Source organism: Ranitomeya variabilis, chromosome 4, assembly GCF_051348905.1.
Source record: "Ranitomeya variabilis isolate aRanVar5 chromosome 4, aRanVar5.hap1, whole genome shotgun sequence".
Lineage (NCBI taxonomy): Eukaryota > Metazoa > Chordata > Amphibia > Anura > Dendrobatidae > Ranitomeya > Ranitomeya variabilis.
This window is the reverse complement of record NC_135235.1, coordinates 444,725,762-444,747,634: the sequence shown is the minus strand read 5'-3', so window position 1 is coordinate 444,747,634 and position 21,873 is coordinate 444,725,762. Positions and strand designations below refer to the sequence as shown.

The 21,873-nt window shown below is 45.3% G+C and overlaps 1 protein-coding gene across 1 annotated transcript in view; it reads right to left on the bottom strand.

The window, feature by feature from the left end:
- LOC143769001 (ubiquitin carboxyl-terminal hydrolase CYLD-like) overlaps nt 1–21,821 on the bottom strand; it is a 198,206-nt gene extending 176,385 nt beyond the window's left edge. Inside the window, exon 1 of the mRNA XM_077257613.1 lies at nt 21,697–21,821. The gene's annotated coding sequence lies outside the window, so the exon portion shown is untranslated. The remainder of the gene's footprint in view (nt 1–21,696) is intronic.
- Nucleotides 21,822–21,873: the final 52 nt, after the last annotated feature.

Below are 21,873 nucleotides of genomic sequence, written 5' to 3'. Positions count from 1 at the left end.
AGACCAGATCCCCAACCTGAAGCCGGGAACCAACACACCGACGACAGTTAACAAAACGTTGAGCCTTCTCCTGAGACAACACCAAATTGTCCACTACATGAGCCCAAATCTGCTGCAACCTGTCAACCACCGAATCCACACCAGGACAGTCAGAAGGCTCAACCTGCCCAGAAGAAAAACGAGGATGAAAACCAAAATTACAAAAAAAGGCGAAACCAAAGTACCCGAACTAGTCCGATTATTAAGGGCAAACTCGGCCAATGGCAAAAAGGCCACCCAATCATCCTGATCAGCAGACACAAAGCATCTCAAATAAGTCTCCAAGGTCTGATTAGTTCGCTCGGTTTGGCCATTTGTCTGAGGATGAAATGCAGAGGAAAAAGATAAATCAATGCCCAGCCTAGCACAAAAGGCCCGCCAAAACCTAGAAACAAACTGGGAACCTCTGTCAGACACAATATTCTCCGGAATATCATGCAAACGAACCACATGCTGAAAAAACAATGAAACTAAATCTGAAGAGGAAGGCAATTTAGGCAAAGGCACCAAATGAACCATCTTAGAAAACCGGTCACAAACAACCCAGATAACCGACATCCTCTGGGAAACCGGAAGATCAGAAATAAAATCCATAGAAATATGTGTCCAGGGCCTCTCAGGGACCGGCAATGGCAAAAGCGACCCACTAGCACGGGAACAACAAGGCTTGGCCTGCACACAAGTCCCACAGGACTGCACAAAAGAACGCATATCACGTGATGAAGAAGGCCACCAAAAGGACCTACCAACCAAGTCTCTGGTACCAAAAATACCAGGATGACCAGCCAACACAGAACAGTGAACCTCAGAAATCACGCTACTAGTCCATCTGTCAGGAACAAACAATTTCCCCACTGGACAACGATCAGGTCTGTCAGCCTGAAATTCCTGAAGAACCCGTCGTAAATCAGGGGAAATAGCAGAAAGAACCACCCCTTCTTTCAGAATGCCGACCGGTTCAAGGACCTCAGGAGAATCAGGCAAAAAACTCCTAGAAAGGGCATCAGCCTTAATATTCTTGGAACCCGGAAGATACGAGACCACAAAATCAAAATGGAAAAAAAACAAGGACCATCGAGCCTGTCTGGGATTCAGCCGTTTGGCAGACTCGAGGTAAATCAAATTCTTATTATCGGTCAAGACCACAATACGGTGCTTAGCTCCCTCAAGCCAATGTCGCCACTCCTCAAATGCCCACTTCATAGCCAACAACTCCCGATTGCCGACATCATAATTGCGTTCAGCAGGCGAAAATTTATGGGAAAAGAATGCACACGGTTTCGTCAAGGAACCAACATGATCCCTCTGAGACAAAACGGCCCCTGCGCCAATCTCAGAAGCGTCAATCTCAACCTGAAACGGAAGGGAAACATCCGGTTGGCGCAACACCGGAGCAGAAGTAAATTGACGTTTAAGCTCCTGAAAGGCAGAAACAGCCGCAGAGGACCAATTTGCCACATCCGCGCCTTTTTTCGTCAAATCGGTCAAGGGTTTAACCACGCTGGAAAAGTTAGCAATGAAACGGCGATAAAAATTTGCAAAACCCAAAAATTTCTGAAGGCTCTTTACGGACGTGGGTTGAATCCAATCATGAATGGCCTGAACCTTAACCGGATCCATCTCAATAGATGAAGGAGAAAAAATAAAACCCAAAAAAGAAACCTTCTGCACCCCAAAGAGACACTTAGACCCCTTCACAAACAAAGCATTGTCACGAAGGATCTGAAATACCATCCTGACCTGTTCCACATGAGACTCCCAATCATCAGAAAAAAATCAAAATATCGTCCAAATATACAATCAAGAATTTATCAATATAAGTCCGGAAGATATCATGCATGAAAGATTGAAAAACAGATGGAGCATTAGTGAGCCCGAACGGCATCACAAGGTATTCAAAATGGCCTTCGGGCGTATTGAACGCAGTTTTCCATTCATCACCCTGCTTAATACGAACAAGATTATACGCCCCCCGAAGGTCAATCTTCGTAAACCAACTAGCCCCCTTAATCCTAGCAAACAAATCGGAAAGCAAAGGTAAAGGGTATTGAAACTTGACCGTGATCTTATTCAAGAGGCGATAATCAATACAGGGTCTCAAGGAGCCATCCTTCTTAGCAACAAAAAAAATATCCCGCTCTCATCGGTGAAGAAGATGGCCGAATATGCCCTTTCTCCAAAGACTCCTTAACATAACTCCGCATAGCGGTATGTTCCGGCACAGACAGGTTGAAGAGTCGGCCCTTAGGAAACTTACAGCCTGGAATCAAATCAATAGGACAATCACAGTCCCTGTGTGGTGGAAGAGAACTGGACTTGGGCTCATCGAATACATCCTGAAAATCAGACAAAAACTCTGGAATTTCGGAAGAGGAAGAAGAGGAGATGGACATTAAAGGAACATCATTATGAACCCCCTGACAACCCCAACTAGTCACAGACATAGACTTCCTATCCAACACAGGATTATGTACCTGCAACCACGGAAAACCCAACACGATAGCATCATGTAAATTATGCAATACCAGAAATCGACAATCTTCCTGATGGGCTGGCGCCATGCGCATGGTCACCTGTGTCCAAAACTGGGGCTTATTTTTAGCCAAAGGTGTAGAATCAATGCCCCTTAAAGGAATAAGGTTCTGCAAGGGCTGCAAGGGGAAACCACAACGCCTGGCAAACTCAAGGTCCATGAAATTCAAAGCGGCGCCTGAATCCACAAACACCAAGACAGAAAATTATGACAATGAGCAGATCAGGGACACCGATAACAGAAGTTTAGGTTGTACAGTACTGATGGTAAATGAACTAGCGATCCTCTTTGTCCATTTAGGGCAGACTGAAATGACATGAGAAGCATCGCCACAATAATAACACAACCTATTCTGACGTCTGAGTCCTTGTCGTTCTGTCCTAGACAGAATCCTATCACACTGCATTGGCTCAGGACTCTGCTCTGAGGACAACGCCACAGTGTGCACAGTTGTGCGCTCCCGCAAGCGCCGATCAATCTGAATGGCCAAAGACATAGAATCACTCAGACCGATGGGCATGGGAAACCCCACATAACATCTTTAACGGATTCAGAAAGACCCTTTCTGAAAATTGCAGCCAACGCATCATCATTCCATTTAGTCAACACAGACCATTTTCTAAATTTCTGACAATACAATTCTGCCGCCTCTTGACCCTGAGATAGGGCCAACAAGGTCTTCTCCGCTTGATCCACAGAATTAGGTTCACCATGTAATAGTCCTAAAGCCTGAAAAAAGGAATCTACATTAAGCAAAGCCGGATTCCCAGATTCCAGGGAAAATGCCCAATCCTGTGGATCACCACGCAGCAGGGAAATGACGATTTTAACCTGCTGAATAGAATACCCAGAGGATCGAGGTCTCAAAGCAAAAAACAGTTTACAGTTGTTTTTAAAACTCAAAAATTTGGACCTGTCACCAAAAAACAAATCAGGAGTAGGAATCTTCGGCTCTAAAACAGGAGTCTGAACAATATAATCAGAAATTCCCTGTACCCTAGCAGCAAGCTGGTCTACACGAGAAGCTAATTCCTGAACATCCATGCTAACACAAGACTCCTTAGCCACCCAGAGAAAAAGAGGGAAGAAAAGGCACAGCAAACTGCAGAAAAAAAATGACTCAACACCTTTCTTCCCTTCTTCTGAGATGCATTTAACTCATAGTGGGCCAGTTGTACTGTTATGATCCGGTGACTTTGGAGCCGCATGAACTTTCTCTGGAGTAGGTGGAAACTGTACTGACCGCAAAACCTGAACTAACACCGCAACTAGAAGTAGCCGTGGGGTGTGCCTAACAAACCCTAGACACCTCGACACAGCCGGAGGACTAAATACCCCTATAGATGGAAATAGGAATACTACCTTGCCTCAGAGCAGAACCCCAAAGGATAGGCAGCCCCCCACGAATATTGACTGTGAGTAGGAGAGGAAAGACACACGCAGGCAGAAAACAAGATTCAGCAAAAGAGGCCACTCTAGCTAAATAGGGAAAGATAGGACAGAATACTAAGCGGTCAGTATTAAAACCCTTCCAAAAATATCCACAGCAGATAATACAATTAATACAAAAAGTTGCACAATCTAACTAAAGACATGGAATGTATATCTGCCACTCCAGAGAATCCAACAAGACTGAGAAAATACTGACACAATCTAAGCTGGACAAAAAAAAACACTGAATAGCACAGAATTATTAAGCACACAGCATGTGTGCCACAGAAACCAAAACCAGACACTTATCTTTGCTGATTTGGCAGAAGGCAGAAGGAACCAAACCAGGACCAAAACCTCCCAACAACCATGGACAACTGGCAAGGACTAATGAATCCTGCACGCCTAAATACCCCAGTCAGAACTGCAATCAGCAGATACACCTGACCAGGACTGCAACTCAGGGACAACTGAATTACCACCTACAACCACCGGAGGGAGCCCAAAAGCAGAATTCACAACAGGGTACTTCCGTTTTTCTGACGGCAACTTCCATCACGGAAATCCCGCGTCGCTGATTGGTCTCGCCAGCTGCCTGTCATGGCTGCCGCGACCAATCAGCGATGGCCACAGTCCGATTAGTCCCTCCCTACTCCCCTGCAGTCAGTGCCCGGCGCCTGCAAACTCCCCTCCAGTCACCGCTAACACAGGGTTAATGCCAGCGGTAACGCACTCCGTTATCGCTGCTATTAACCCTGTGTCCCCAACTTTGTACTATTGATGCTGCCTATGCAGCATCAATAGTAAAAAGATACAGTCATATGAAAAAGTTTGGGCACCCCTATTAATCTTAAGCTTAATGTTTTATAAAAATTGTTTTTTTTGCAACAGCTATTTCAGTTTCATATATCTAATAACTGTTGGACACAGTAATGTTTCTGCCTTGAAATGAGTTTTATTGTACTAACAGAAAATGTGCAATCTGCATTCAAACAAAAGTTGACAGGTGCATAAGTATGGGCACCCTTATCATTTTCTTGTCTTAAATACTCCTACCTACTTTTTACTGACTTACTAAAGCACTTTTTTTGGTTTTGTAACCTCATTGAGCTTTGAACTTCATAGCCAGGTGTATGCAATCATGAGAAAAGCTACTTAAAGTGGCCACTTGCAAGTTGTTCTCCTGTTTGAATCTCCTCTGAAGAGTGGCATCATGGGCTCCTCAAAACAACTGTCAAATGATCTGAAAACAAAGATTATTCAACATAGTTGTTGAGGGGAAGGATACAAAAAGCTGTCTCAGATTTAACCTGTCAATTTCCACTGTGAGGAACATAGTAAGGAAATGGAAGAACACAGGTACAGTTCTTGTTAAGGCCAGAAGTGGCAGGCCAAGAAAAACATCAGAAAGGCAGAGAAGAAGAATGGTGAGATCAGTCAAGGACAATCCTCAGACCATCTCCAGAGAGCTGCAGCATCAACTTGCTGCAGATGGTGTCACTGTGCATCGGTCAACTATACAACGCACTGTGTTTTTTTGCTGCCATGCATAACGCCTTTTTGTATTACCAAACAACTCAATCTTGGTTTCATGAGTCCACAGGACCTTCTTCCAAAAAGAAATTGGCTTCTCCAAATGTGCTTTTGCATACCTCAGCCGACTCTGTGGTGTGCTTGCAGAGACTGCTTCTTTCGCATCACTCTCCCATACAGCTTCTCCTTGTGCAAAGTGCGTTGTATAGTTGACCGATGTACAGTGACACCATCTGCAGCAAGTTGATGCTGCAGCTCTCTGGAGGTGGTCTGAGGATTGTCCTTGACTGATCTCACCATTCTTCTTCTCTGCCTTTCTGATGTTTTTCTTAGCCTGCCACTTCTGGCCTTAACATGAACTGTACCTGTGCTCTTCCATTTCCTTACTATGTTCCTCACAGTGGAAATTAACAGGTTAAACCTCAGAGACAGCTTTTTGTATCCTTCCCCTGAACAACTATGTTGAATAATCTTTGTTTTCAGATCATTAGCCAGTTGTTTTGAGGAGCCCATGATGCCACTCTTCAGAGGAGATTCAAACAGAAGAACAACTTGCAAGTGGCCACTTTAAGTAGCTTTTCTCATGATTGCATACACCTGGCTATGAAGTTCAAAGCTCAATGAGGTTACAAAACCAAAAAAAGTGCTTTAGTAAGTCAGTAAAAAGTAGGTAGGAGTATTTAAAACAAGAAAATGATAAGGGTGCCTGTTGTGAATTAGACCTTTTGGCTCCCTCTTGTGGTCACTAGTGATATGACACTTTGATATTCCTTCCCTTGCTTGGTATCCACCTGGCCTCGTTAGTCCAGGGGTGTCGCTATTTGAACTTCCTGGATTTTCAGTCTGGTGCCTGGCAGCGTTGTAATCAGATCCTTCTGTTTGCTCCTATCTGCTGGTCCTGGTTCTTTGCAAAATTAAGCTAAGTCCTGCTTTCTTGTTTTTGGTTATTATCTGTGCTCTTATTTTTGTCCAGCTTGTACTAAATGTGATTCCTTATATTGCTGGAAGCTCTAGGGGGCGGATGTTCTCCCCCCGTGCAGTTAGACGGTTCGGGGGTTCTTGAATATTCCGCGTGGAGTTTTTGTGAGGGTTTTTGCTGACCATATAAGTCATCTTCCTATATTCTGCTATTAGTTAGCGGGCCTCTCTTTGCTAAAACCTAGTTCATTTCTTGCGTTTGTCTTTTCTTCTTACCTCACCGTTATTATTTGTTGGGGGCTTGTATCCAACTTTTTGGGGTATTTCCTCTGGAGGCAAGAAAGGTCTTTCTTTTCCCTGCTAGGGTTAGTTAGTTCTCCGGCTGGCGCGAGACGTCTAGAATCAACGTAGGTACGTTCCCCGGCTGCTGTTATTTGTGTGCTAGGTTCAGGTATATGGTCAGCCCAGTTACCACTGCCCTATGAGCTGGGTTTTATGTTTGCAGACTTCGCTATTGTCTCTGAGACCCCCTGCCATTGGGGTCATAACAGTATGCCAGGCCATAAGTGAATATTTAATGCATTGCAGAAGTGGGATTATAAGAAAGGAAATTCTGAGTTTTTTTTTTTTTTTTTTTTTTTTTCTTCTCTTTCCTCCTCTTTATCTCAGAGTGGCTGGAGCCTTGCTGCAGACATGAATGTCCAGACCTTGATTACTAGTGTGGATCAGCTTGCTGCTCGTGTGCAGAGTATTCAAGATTTTGTTACTAGCAGTCCTATGTCAGAACCTAAAATACCTATTCCGGAATTGTTCTCTGGAGACCGATTTAAATTTAGAAATTTCAGGAATAATTGTAAATTGTTTCTATCTCTGAGACATCGTTCGTCTGGAGACTCAGCTCAGCAAGTAAAAATTGTTATCTCTTTCTTACGGGGCGACCCTCAGGATTGGGCCTTCTCGTTAGCGTCAGGCGATCCGGCTTTGGCAGATGTTGATGCGTTTTTTCTGGCGCTTGGGTTGCTATACGAGGAGCCCAATCTTGAAATTCAGGCAGAAAAAGCTTTGCTGGCTATCTCTCAGGGCCAGGATGAAGCTGAAGTTTATTGCCAAAAATTTCGGAAATGGTCCGTGCTTACTCAGTGGAATGAGTGTGCTCTGGCCGCAAATTTCAGAAATGGCCTTTCTGAAGCCATTAAGAATGTGATGGTGGGTTTCTCCGTTCCTACAAGTCTGAATGATTCCATGGCGTTGGCTATTCAAATTGACCGGCGTTTACGAGAGCGCAAAGTCGCTAATCCTCTGGTGGTGTTGTCTGAACAGACACCTGAGTTAATGCAATGTGATAGAGTTCAGACTAGAATTGAACGGAAAAATCATAGACGTCAGAATGGGTTGTGTTTCTACTGTGGTGATTCTACACATGTTATATCAGCATGCTCTAAACGCTTAACAAAGGTGGTTAGTCCGGTCGCCATTGGTAATTTGCAACCTAAATTTATTTTGTCTGTGACTTTGATTTGCTCATTGTCTTCCTATCCTGTTATGGCGTTTGTGGATTCAGGTGCTGCCCTGAGTCTTATGGATCTGTCGTTTGCCAAGCGCTGTGGTTTTGTTCTGGAGCCTTTGGTTAATCCTATTCCTCTGAGAGGTATTGATGCTACGCCATTGGCGGAGAATAAGCCGCAGTTTTGGACACAGGTGACCATGTGCATGTCTCCTGATCATCGAGAGGTGATTCGTTTTCTTGTTTTGCATAAAATGCATGATTTGGTCGTTTTGGGTCTGCCATGGTTACAAACTCACAATCCAGTTTTGGATTGGAAGGCTATGTCTGTGTCAAGTTGGGGCTGTCAGGGAATTCATTGCGATTCCCCGCCGGTGTCTATTGCTTCCTCTACTCCTTCGGATGTTCCTGAGTATTTGTCTGATTATCAGGATGTATTCTGCGAGTCCAGGTCCAGTGCTCTTCCTCCTCATAGGGACTGTGACTGCGCTATAGATTTGATTCCAGGTAGTAAGTTTCCTAAGGGAAGATTATTTAATCTGTCTGTACCTGAGCATACCGCAATGCGTTCGTATATTAAGGAGTCTCTGGAGAAGGGACATATTCGTCCATCCTCTTCCCCTCTTGGTGCGGGATTTTTCTTTGTGGCCAAGAAGGACGAATCTTTGAGACCTTGTATAGACTATCGACTTCTGAATAAAATCACTGTTAAATTTCAGTATCCTTTGCCTCTGTTGTCGGACTTGTTTGCCCGGATTAAGGGTGCCAAGTGGTTCACCAAGATAGACCTTCGTGGTGCGTACAACCTTGTGCGCATTAAGCAGGGAGATGAATGGAAAACTGCATTTAATACGCCCGAAGGTCATTTTGAGTACTTGGTGATGCCTTTTGGGCTCTCTAATGCTCCTTCAGTGTTTCAGTCCTTTATGCATGACATCTTCCGGAAGTATCTGGATAAATTTATGATTGTTTATCTGGATGATATTCTGTTTTTTTCTGATGATTGGGACTCCCATGTAAGGCAGGTCAGGATGGTGTTTCAGGTTTTGCGTGAGAATGCTTTGTTTATTAAGGGCTCAAAGTGTCTCTTTGGTGTGCAGAAGGTTCCCTTTTTGGGTTTTATCTTCTCCCCTTCTGCTGTGGAGATGGACCCAGTCAAGGTCCGAGCTATTCATGATTGGACTCAGCCCATGTCGGTTAAGAGTCTTCAGAAGTTCTTGGGTTTTGCTAACTTCTACCGTCGGTTTATCGCTAATTTTTCTAGCGTTGTTAAACCTTTGACGGATATGACCAAGAAAGGTTCTGATGTTGCTAACTGGGCTCCTGCAGCCGTGGAGGCTTTTCAGGAGCTGAAGCGCCGGTTTACTTCGGTGCCTGTTTTGTGTCAGCCTGATGTCTCGCTTCCCTTTCAGGTTGAAGTGGATGCTTCTGAGATCGGTGCAGGGGCCGTTTTGTCGCAGAGAAGCCCTGGTTGCTCAGTAATGAGACCATGTGCTTTTTTTTCTAGGAAATTTTCGCCTGCTGAGCGGAATTATGATGTTGGCAATCGGGAGTTGTTGGCCATGAAGTGGGCATTTGAGGAGTGGCGTCATTTGCTCGAGGGTGCTAAGCATCGTGTGGTGGTTTTGACTGATCACAAAAATCTGATGTACAGTATCTCAAGTCTGCTAAACGCCTGAATCCTAGACAGGCCCGTTGGTCATTATTTTTCTCCCGTTTTGACTTCGTGGTCTCGTACCTCCCTGGTTCAAAGAATGTTAAGGCTGATGCTCTTTCTAGGAGCTTTGTGCCTGACTCTCCTGGAGCCTCAGAGCCAGTTGGTATTCTTAAAGAGGGTGTAATCTTGTCGGCCATTTCTCCGGATTTGCGACGTGTGTTGCAGAGATTTCAGGCTGATAGACCTGACTCTTGTCCACCTGACAGACTGTTTGTTCCTGATAAATGGACCAGTAGAGTCATTTCCGAGGTTCACTCCTCGGTGTTGTCAGGGCATCCGGGTATTTTTGGCACCAGAGATTTGGTGGCTAGGTCCTTTTGGTGGCCTTCCTTGTCACGGGATGTGCGGTCATTTGTGCAGTCCTGTGGGACTTGTGCTCGGGCTAAGCCTTGCTGTTCTCGTGCCAGCGGGTTGCTTTTGCCCTTGCCTGTCCCGAAGAGGCCTTGGACACACATTTCCATGGATTTCATTTCGGATCTTCCAATGTCTCGGGGCATGTCTGTCATCTGGGTGGTATGTGATCGCTTTTCCAAGATGGTCCATTTGGTGCCCTTGCCTAAGCTGCCTTCCTCTTCTGATCTGGTTCCGTTGTTCTTTCAGAATGTGGTTCGTTTGCACGGCATTCCTGAGAATATCGTGTCTGACAGAGGATCCCAGTTTGTTTCCAGGTTCTGGCAATCCTTTTGTGCTAAGATGGGCATTGATATTGATTGGTGTGCAGCATGTTCTAGTGGCTCTTTTTCTTGGTTCTGCATAGTCATTTCATTTCCACTTTGCTGCACCCCTTTCTTCTTATTTTTTACTATAGGTAGTGCGCTAGTATCTTACATTTTGCAAGATGGGCATTGATTTGTCGTTTTCATCTGCCTTTCATCCTCAGACTAATGGCCAAACTGAGCGAACAAATCAGACTCTAGAGGCTTATTTGAGATGTTTTGTTTCTGCAGATCAGGATGATTGGGTGACCTTCTTGCCGTTGGCTGAGTTTGCCCTTAATAATCGGGCTAGTTCCGCTACCTTGGTTTCGCCATTTTTCTGCAACTCTGGTTTCCATCCTCGTTTTTCCTCGGGACATGTGGAGCCGTCTGACTGTCCTGGGGTGGATTCTGTGGTGGATAGGTTGCAGCGGATTTGGGATCATGTGGTGGACAACTTGAAGTTGTCACAGGAGAAGGCTCAGCGTTTTGCCAACCGCCGCCGCAGTGTGGGTCCCCGACTTCGCGTTGGGGATTTGGTGTGGCTGTCTTCTCGCTTTGTTCCTATGAAGGTCTCCTCTCCTAAATTTAACCCTCGCTTCATCGGTCCTTATAAGATTTTGGAAATTCTTAATCCAGTGTCCTTTCGCTTGGAACTTCCTGTGTCGTTTGCCATTCACAACGTGTTCCATAGGTCTTTGTTGCGGCGGTACGTTGTGCCTGTGGTTCCTTCTGTTGAGCCTCCTGCTCCGGTGTTGGTTGGGGGCGAGTTGGAGTACGTGGTAGAAAAGATCTTGGATTCTCGTCTCTCCAGGCGGAGGCTTCAGTATCTGGTCAAGTGGAAGGGCTATGGTCAGGAGGATAATTCCTGGGTGGTCGCCTCTGATGTGCATGCGGCCGATTTGGTTCGTGCCTTTCACGCTGCTCATCCTGATCGCCCTGGTGGTCTTGGTGAGGGTTCGGTGACCCCTCCTTAAGGGGGGGGTACTGTTGTGAATTAGACCTTTTGGCTCCCTCTTGTGGTCACTAGTGATATGACACTTTGATATTCCTTCCCTTGCTTGGTATCCACCTGGCCTCGTTAGTCCAGGGGTGTCGCTATTTGAACTTCCTGGATTTTCAGTCTGGTGCCTGGCATCGTTGTAATCAGATCCTTCTGTTTGCTCCTATCTGCTGGTCCTGGTTCTTTGCAAAATTAAGCTAAGTCCTGCTTTCTTGTTTTTGGTTATTATCTGTGCTCTTATTTTTGTCCAGCTTGTACTAAATGTGATTCCTTATATTGCTGGAAGCTCTAGGGGGCGGATGTTCTCCCCCCGTGCCGTTAGACGGTTCGGGGGTTCTTGAATATTCCGCGTGGAGTTTTTGTGAGGGTTTTTGCTGACCATATAAGTCATCTTCCTATATTCTGCTATTAGTTAGCGGGCCTCTCTTTGCTAAAACCTAGTTCATTTCTTGCGTTTGTCTTTTCTTCTTACCTCACCGTTATTATTTGTTGGGGGCTTGTATCCAACTTTTTGGGGTATTTCCTCTGGAGGCAAGAAAGGTCTTTCTTTTCCCTGCTAGGGTTAGTTAGTTCTCCAGCTGGCGCGAGACGTCTAGAATCAACGTAGGTACGTTCCCCGGCTGCTGTTATTTGTGTGCTAGGTTCAGGTATATGGTCAGCCCAGTTACCACTGCCCTATGAGCTGGGTTTTATGTTTGCAGACTTCACTATTGTCTCTGAGACCCCCTGCCATTGGGGTCATAACAGGTGCCCATACTTATGCACCTGTCAAATTTTGTTTGAATGCAGATTGCACATTTTCTGTTAGTACAATAAACCTCATTTCAAGGCAGAAACATTACTGTGTCCAACAGTTATTAGATATATGAAACTGAAATAGCTGTTGCAAAAAAAACAATTTTTATAAAACATTAAGCTTAAGATTAATAGGGGTGCCCAAACTTTTTCATATGACTGTATAATGTTAAAAATAATGAAAAAACAAAAAACCTGCTATTCTCACCTTCCGTCGAGGCACGCGCGGCTGCCGCCAGCTTCCGTTCCCAGAGATGCATTGCGAAATTACCCAGAAGACTTATCGGTCTCACGAGACCGCTAAGTCATCTGGGTAATTTCGCAATGCATCCTGGGAACAGAAGATGGCGGCAGCCGCACGCGCATCGCCAGAGCTTCGCTGGATCCCGGCGGGTGAGTATAGAACTATTTTTTATTTTAATTATTTTTTTTAACAGGGATATGGGTCCACACTGCTGTATACTATCTAGGCTGTGTTATATACCGCGTGGCTGCTATATACTACGTGGTCAGTGTTAGGTACTATGTGGGCTGTGTTTTGTACTGCGTGGGCTGTGCTATATATTACGTGGGCAGTATTATATACTGCGTGGGCTGTGCTATATATTACGTGGGCTGTGCTATATACTATGTGGCCAGTGTTATATACTGCGTGGCTGCTATATACTGCGTGGGTTGTTATATAGTACGTGGGCAGTGTTATATACTGCGTGGGCTGTGTTATATACTGCGTGGCCTGTATTATATACTATGTGGCCAGTGTTATAAACTGGGTGGCTGCTATATACTGCGTGGGCTGTGTTATATAGTACGTGGGCTGTGTTATACTGTATACTGTTTGGGCTGTGTTATATACTGCCTGGCCACTGTTATACAGTGCCTACAAGTAGTATTCAACCCCCTGCAGATTTAGCAGGTTTACACATTTGGAATTAACTTGGCATTGTGACATTTGGACTGTAGATCAGCCTGGAAGTGTGAAATGCACTGCAGCAAAAAAGAATGTTATTTCTTTGTTTATTTTTTTTTTTAAATTGGGAAAAGTTTTTTCAGAGGGTCATTTATTATTCAACCCCCTCAACCCACCAGAATTCTGTTTGGTTCCCCTAAAGTATTAAGAAGTAGTTCAGGCACAAAGAACAATGAGCTTCACATGTTTGGATTAATTATCTCTTTTTCCAGCCTTTTCTGACTATTTAAGACCCTCCCCAAACTTGTGAACAGCACTCATACATGGTCAACATGGGAAAGACAAAGGAGCATTCCAAGGCCATCAGAGACAAGATCGTGGAGGGTCACAAGGCTGGCAAGGGGTACAAAACCCTTTCCAAGGAGTTGGGCCTACCTGTCTCCACTGTTGGGAGCATCATCCGGAAGTGGAAGGCTTATGGATCTACTGTTAGCCTTCCACGGCCTGGACAGCCTTTGAAAGTTTCCTCCCGTGCCGAGGCCAGGCTTGTCCAAAGAGTCAAGGCTAACCCAAGGACAACAAGGAAGGAGCTCCGGGAAGATCTCATGGCAGTGGGGACATTGGTTTCAGTCAATACCATAAGTAACGTACTCCACCGCAATGGTCTCCGTTCCAGACGAGCCCGTAAGGTACCTTTACTTTCAAAGCGTCATGTCAAGGCTCGTCTACAGTTTGCTCATGATCACTTGGAGGACTCTGAGACTGACTGGTTCAAGGTTCTCTGGTCTGATGAGACCAAGATCGAGATCTTTGGTGCCAACCACACACGTGACATTTGGAGACTGGATGGCACTGCATACGACCCCAAGAATACCATCCCTACAGTCAAGCATGGTGGTGGCAGCATCATGCTGTGGGGCTGTTTCTCAGCCAAGGGGCCTGGCCATCTGGTCCGCATCCATGGGAAGATGGATAGCACAGCCTACCTGGAGATTTTGGCCAAGAACCTCCGCTCCTCCATCAAGGATCTTAAGATGGGTCGTCATTTCATCTTCCAACAAGACAACGACCCAAAGCACACAGCCAAGAAAACCAAGGCCTGGTTCAAGAGGCAAAAAATCAAGGTGTTGCAGTGGCCTAGTCAGTCTCCTGACTTTAACCCAAATGAAAACTTGTGGAAGGAGCTCAAGATTAAAGTCCACATGAGACACCCAAAGAACCTAGATAACTTGGAGAAGATCTGCATGGAGGAGTGGGCCAAGATAACTCCAGAGACCTGTGCCGGCCTGATCAGGTCTTATAAAAGACGATTATTAGCTGTAATTGCAAACAAAGGTTATTCCACAAAATATTAAACCTAGGGGTTGAATAATAATTGACCCACACTTTTATGTTTAAAATTTATAAAAATTTAACTGAGCAACAAAACTTTTTGGTTTGTAAGATTTATGCATCTGTTAATAAATCCTGCTCTTGTTTGAAGTTTGAAGGCTCTAACTTATTTGCATCTTATTAAACCTGCTAAATCTGCAGGGGGTTGAATACTACTTGTAGGCACTGTATATTGCGTGGCCTGTATTAACGCATCGGGTATTCTACAATATGTATGTATGTATATAGCAGTCACATAGTATATAGCACAGGCCACGTACTGTTTGTCTGCTATATACTACATGGCTCCTATATACTACGTGGCCTGTGCTATATACATACATATTCTAGAATACCCGATTCATTAGAATCGGGCCACCATCTAGTGTGTGTGTGTGTGTGTGTGTGTGTGTGTGTGTGTGTGTGTGTGTGTGTGTGTGTACATATTTACATACAGTGGGTACGGAAAGTATTCAAACCCCTTTCAATTTTTCTCTCTTTTTGGTTCATTGCAGCCATTTGGTAAACTCAAAAAAGTTCTTTTTTCCCATTAATGTACACTCAGCACCCCAACTTGACTGAAAAAAACAGAAATGTAGACATTTTTGCAAATTTATTAAAAAAGAAAAACTGAAATATCACATGGTCATAAGTAATTTCAGACCCTTTGCTCAGACACTCATATTTAAGTCACATGCTGTCCATTTCCTTGTGATCCTCCTTGAGATGGTTCTACTCCTTCATTGGAGTCCAGCTGTGTTTAGTTAAACTGATAGGACTTGATTTGGAAAGGCACACACCTGTCTATATAAGACCTCACAGCTCACAGTGCATGTCAGACAAAATGAGAATCATGAGGTCAAAGGAACTGGCCAAGGAGCTCAGAGACAGAATTGTGGCAAGGCACAAATCTGGCCAAGGTTGCAAAAGAATTTCTGCAGTACTCAAAGATCCTAAGAGCACAGTGGCCTCCATAATCCTTAACCCCTTTCTGACGTCGGACGGGATAGTACGTCCGAGGTCAGAAGTGCCGCTTTCAGGTGGGCTCTGGCAGCTGACATGTTTTCAACAGCTGACATGTGCCCGCAATAGGTGCGGGCGGAAACGCGATCTGCCCACACCTATTAACTAGTTAAATGCTGCGGTCAAACTCTGATAGCGGCATTTAACGCGTGCTTCGGGCCAAAATACGCGCACCGCTGACCCCCGTAACGTGATCGGGTATCAGTGGTGTGTCGGCATGACAACCAGAGGTCTCTTTGAGACCTCTATGGTTGTTGATGCCAGATTGCTATGAGCCCCACCCTGTGGTCGGCACTCATACCAATTCAGTAATTCTGCTACATAGGGGTGATCTGAGCATCCCCTCTATGTAGCAGAGGCAATCAAGTTATGGCAGCTTCTAGTCTCCCATGGAGGCTATTGAAGCATGCCAAAAGTAAAAAAAAAATGTGTTTAAAAATATGAAAAAAATAAAATAAAATAAAATAAAAGTTCAAAATAAAACAATTAAAATAAAATTAAACATACACATATTTGGTATATAAAAAAAAGGATTAACCTGATCACTAAATGGCGTAGCAAGAAAAAAATCTTAACGCCAGAATTATGTTTTTTGGTCGCCACGACATTGCAATAAAATGCAACAACGGGCGGTCAAAAGAACGTATCTGCACAAACGTGATATCATTAAAAATGTCAGCACGGCGCGCAAAAAATAAGCCCTCACCCAACCCCACATCACGAAAAATGGAGATGCTACGGTATCGGAAAATTGCACAATTTTTTTTTTTTTAGCAAACTTTAGAATTTTTTTTCACCACTTAGATAAAAAATAACCTAGACATGTTTTGTGTCTGTGAATTCGTAATGACCTGGAGAATCATAATGGCAGGTCAGTTTTAGCATTTAGTGAACCTACCAAGAAAGCTAAACAAAAAACAAGTGTGGGATTGCACTTTTTTTGCAATTTCGCCACACTTGGAATTTGTTTCCCGTTTTCGAGTACACGAAATGCTAAAACCAATGATGTCGTTCAAAAGTACAACTCGTCCTGCAAAAAATAAGCCCTCACATAGCCATATTGATGGAAAACTAAAAAAAGTTATGGCTCTGGAAAGAAGGGGAGCGAAAAACAAAAACGCAAAACCAAAAAAACCTCTGGTCATGAAGAAGTTAAATGGAAGACGTTTGGGACCACCATAAGTCTTCCTAGACCTGGTCATCCAGCCAAGCTGAGCAATTGTGGGAGAAGAGCCTTTCTGAGAGAGGTAAAGAAGAACCCCAAGATCACTGTTGTACTCCAGAGATGCAGTAGGGAGAAAGTTCCGCAAAGTCAACTATCACTGCAGCCCTCCACTAGTCGGGCCTTTATGGCAGAGTGGCCCGACGGAAGCCTCTCCTCAGTGCAAGACATATAAAAGCCTGCATAGAGTTTGCTAAAAAACACATGAAAGACACCCAGTCTATAAGAAATAAGATTCTCTAGTCTGATGAGACGAAGATAGACCTTTTCGTTGATAAGTGTGGAGAAAACCAGGCACTGCTCATCAGCTGCCCAATACAATCCCAACAGTGAAACATGGTGGTGGCAGCAATATGCTATGGGGGTGTTTTTCAGCAGTAGGGGCAGGGCGACTAGTTGCCATTGAAGGAAACATGAATGTGGCCAAGTACAGACATATCCTGGATGAAAACCTCTTCCAGAGTGCTCTAAACCTCAGACTAGGCCGACGGTTCATCTTCCAACAAGGCAATAACCCTAAGCACACGGCTAAAATAACAAAGGAGTGGCTTCAGAACAACTCTGTGACCATTCTTGACTGGCCCAGCCAGAGCCCTGACCTAAACCGAATTGAGCATCTCTGGAGAGACCTGAAAATGGATGTCTACAACATTCACCATCCAACCTGACAGAACTGGAGAGGATCTGCAAGGAACAATGGCAGAGGATCCCGAAATCCAGGTGTGAAAAACTTGTTGCATCATTCCCAAGAAGACACTGCAACCTCCCACTCTGGCCTCCCCTCCAATCCATCCTACACTCTGCTGCCCGACTTATCCACCTGTCTCCCCGTTATTCCCCATCCTCTCCTCTCTGCCAAGCCCTTCACTGGCTTCCTATTGTCCAGAGGCTCCAGTTCAAAACCCTTACTATGACCTACAAAGCCATCCACAACCTGTCTCCTCCATATATCTGTGACATGGCCTCCCGATACTTACCCACACACAACCTTCGATCCTCTCAAGATCTCCTTCTCTACTCCCCTGTAATCTCTTCTTCCCACAACCACATACAAGACTTCTCCTGTGCTTCCCCCATACTCTGGAACTCTCTACCACAAAACATCAGACTCTCGCCTACCACGGAAACCTTCAAAAAGAACCTAAAGACCCACCTCTTTCGACAAGCCTACAATCTGCAGTGATCCTTAGTCTGCTGAACCACCGCAGGACCAGCTCGACCCTCTCCTAGTGTGTCCTCACCCATCCCCTGTAGACTGTGAGCCCTCGCAGGCAGAGTCTTCTCTCCTTCTGTACTTCTGTGTGCCCTGTATTGCTCATGTTTATTGTGCTTGTCTATATTTACCCCTTTTCACATGTAAAACGCCATGGAATAAATGGTACTATATAAATGTATAATATAATAATAATAAAGACTCATGGCTGTACTAGCTCAAAAGGGTGCTTCTACTCAAAATTGAGCAAAGGGTCTGAATACTTATGACCATGTGATATTTCAGTTTTTCTGTTTGAATAAATTTGCAAATATTTCTACATTTCTGCTTTTTTTCAGTCAAGATGGGGTGCAGAGTGTACATTAATGAGAAAAAAATGAACTTTTTTGAATTTACCAAATGGCTGCAATGAAACAAAGAGTGAAAAATTTAAAGGGGTCTGAATACTTTCCGTACTCACTGTATATCTTACATTGTCTCCTTTATTATGTTCCCTTTTTACAAAATGTTGTTTATACATACCGTCCTGTCTTGTTAGATATGTAATGCAATGATCACTGATGGAGCATGGGAAAGCTTCTTTTCTAATGGAGGAGCTGATGGACTGGTCGTCTGGTCACTGGCTGCTCCATCAGCAGTCATTTTATATCTAACAAGAGAGGAGACTATGTAATAAAAGAGGGCGCTGAGAATAACAAAAATAACAAGAATACACTGTGTAAGAGAAAGCACTATACATAACAGCAGAGGAAGCTATGTAATAAGGGACGGCACCATATATAACTAGAGAGGATGGTACGCAATAAGGGTCAGTGTTATACATAATAAAAGAGGAAACTATGTAACTAAGGATGGTGTTATACATAATAAGTGAGTACATTATATACTAAGGGACTATACTATACATAATAAGTGAGTACACTATATACTAAGGGACTCTGCTATACATAATAAGTGAATAAACCAAATAAGTGGCATATAATAAGCAAGCCCCACCACGTAAGACTAAGAGAATAACCAAAGAAAAATGGACAACTGAGCTAAATAAAGAAATACATTTTTATTCACAAAATATTAAAAAGGTAAGTAAATACAATCAATACAGAAACAATTAAAAACAGGAGATGACACCATAGTGCCACATCCATGCAGGAAAAAAGTAACCATTAATTAAAGAACAGTCTATCCTTAACACCCGGCACATTTGTGACGTTGGACGCTGACTCCACTGCATCCGGTCTCCGCCGTGCTACAGGAAGCACCGCAGCAGCTGCTTTATTCCACAATCTCTTGGGGTATTTAATAACCTGCACCCTAGCCATTGACACTACGCCCCCAAAGAAGCAATGTGCGAAACCTGCGTTGGGACTTCTCCTTTCCACGTCATCAGCAGGTCAGTCTATCCACATCATTATTTTGATGTTTATTGTTGGCAATCTAAGGGTATGCTCTGTCCTGATGTAGCAATGTTTTCATGTGTGATATACAGTACAGACCAAAAGTTTGGACACACCTTCTCATTTAAAGATTTTTCTGTATTTTCATGACTATGATAATTGTAAATTCACACTGAAGGCATCAAAACTATGAATTAACACGTGGAATTATATACTTAACAAAAAAGTGTGAAACAACTGAAAATATGTCTTATATTCTAGGTTCTTCAAAGTAGCACCTTTTGCTTTGATGACTACTTTGCACACTCTTGGCATTCTCTTGATAAGCTTCAAGAGGTAGTTACCGGGAATGGTTTTCACTTAACAGCAGCTCAGATTAGAGACCAGAGTACTAGCAGCAGACACATCTCTACAACAACTGTTAAGAGGAGACTTTGTGCAGCAGGCCTTCATGGTAAAATAGCTGCTAGGAAACCACTGCTAAGGACAGGCAACAAGCAGAAGAGACTAGTTTGGGCTAAAAATGGCCACACAGCATGCTCCATACTGTATAATGGCCACACAGAGCTCCATACTATATAATGGCCACACAGTGCTCCATACTGTATAATGGCCACACAGTGCTCCATACTATATAATGGCCACAGTGCTCCATACTGTATAATGGCCACACAGTGCTCCATACTGTATAATGGCCACATAGTGCTCCATACTGTATAATGGGCCCACATGATGCTTTGTGCAGTATAATGGCCCCACATGATGCTGGGTACAGTATAATGGCCCCACATGATCCTGCGTACAGTATAATGGCCACACATGGTTACCCCACCCCCATCATTGCCTTCTCCATCACTACACCCACCCACACACACACCTTTCAGCGCGCTCCCTCTTAGCAGCTGGCAACTTCCACTCCCGTGGCGCTGAATGATGTCATCCAGCCAAACCGCACCGCTGACTACTCACGTCGCTGCAGCTGCGGTACGCCACTGATAAAGACCTCTCCGTGTCTCCTGTGCCAGTCAGTGTCAGAGCGAGGAGCAATATCTGCTCCGATCCGACACAGCGTCCGCTCCGTACACCTTGTACACACTTGGCTCCACTTTGTACAAACACACACGACTCTGCTCCATACACCTTGCACACATGGCTCTGCTCCGTACACCTTGTACACACGCGGCTGTGCTCCGTACACACACGGCTCCTCTCCATACACCTCGTATACACACACGACTCGGCTCCATACACCTTGAACATGCGGCTGTGCTCCGTACAACTCATACACACGGCTCCTCTCCGTACACCTCGTACACACACGGCTGTGCTCCGTACACCTCGTATACGTGCGGCTCCGGTCCGTACACACGCGGCTCCGCTCTGTACACCTTGAACAGGCGGCTGTGTTCCGTACAACTCATACACACAGTTCCTCTCTGTACACCTCGTACACACGCGGCTCCGCTCCGTACACCTCGTACACACACACGACTCCGCTCCGTACACCTCGTACACACCCGGCTCCGCTCCATACACACACGGCTCCGCTCCATACACCTCATACACACACTGCTCCGCTCCATACACCTCGTACACACGCGGCTCCGCTCCGTACACCTCGTACACACACACGACTCCGCTCCGTACACCTCGTACACACGCGGCTCCGCTCCGTACACCTCGTACACACACACGACTCCACTCCGTACACCTCGTACACACGCGGCTACAGTCCGTACACAAGCGGCTCCACTCCGTACACCTCGTACACACACACGACTCTGCTCCATACACCTCGTACACGCGGCTCCGCTCCGTACACCTCATACACACGCGGCTCCGCTCTGTACACCTCTACACACGCAGCTCCGCTCTGTACACCTCTACACACGCAGCTCCGCTCCGTACACCTCGTACACACGCGGCTCCGCTCTGTACACCTCTACACACGCAGCTCCGCTCCGTACACCTCGTACACACGCGGCTCCGCTCCGTACACCTCGTACACACGCGGCTCCGCTCCGTACACCTCGTACACACGCGGCTCCGCTCTGTACACCTCTACACACGCAGCTCCGCTCCGTACACCTCGTACACACGCGGCTCCGCTCCGTACACCTCGTACACACGCGGCTCCGCTCTGTACACCTCTACACACGCAGCTCCGCTCCGTACACCTCGTACACACGCGGCTCCGCTCCGTACACCTCGTGCACACACGGCTCTGCTCCGTACACCTCGTACACACCCGGCTCCGCTCCGTACACCTCGTACACACGCGGCTCCGCTCTGTACACCTCTACACACGCAGCTCCGCTCCGTACACCTCGTACACACATGGCTCTGCTACATCCACACTGTAAACACCTCCTAACCCCACACATAAACTTACCCATTCCCTGTCACTAAGACACATGAAGACTATGGGCCTGGTGATATTAGTGTAGAACTGACTGTAACCCTCATAAGTAATCACTCCTGTCTCCAACAGGGGGCGCAGAGAAAGCGTCACAAGCCGGTCGCTCACGTGACTCTGCACAGTATTAGTGGGCAGTTGTGCTCCAATAGC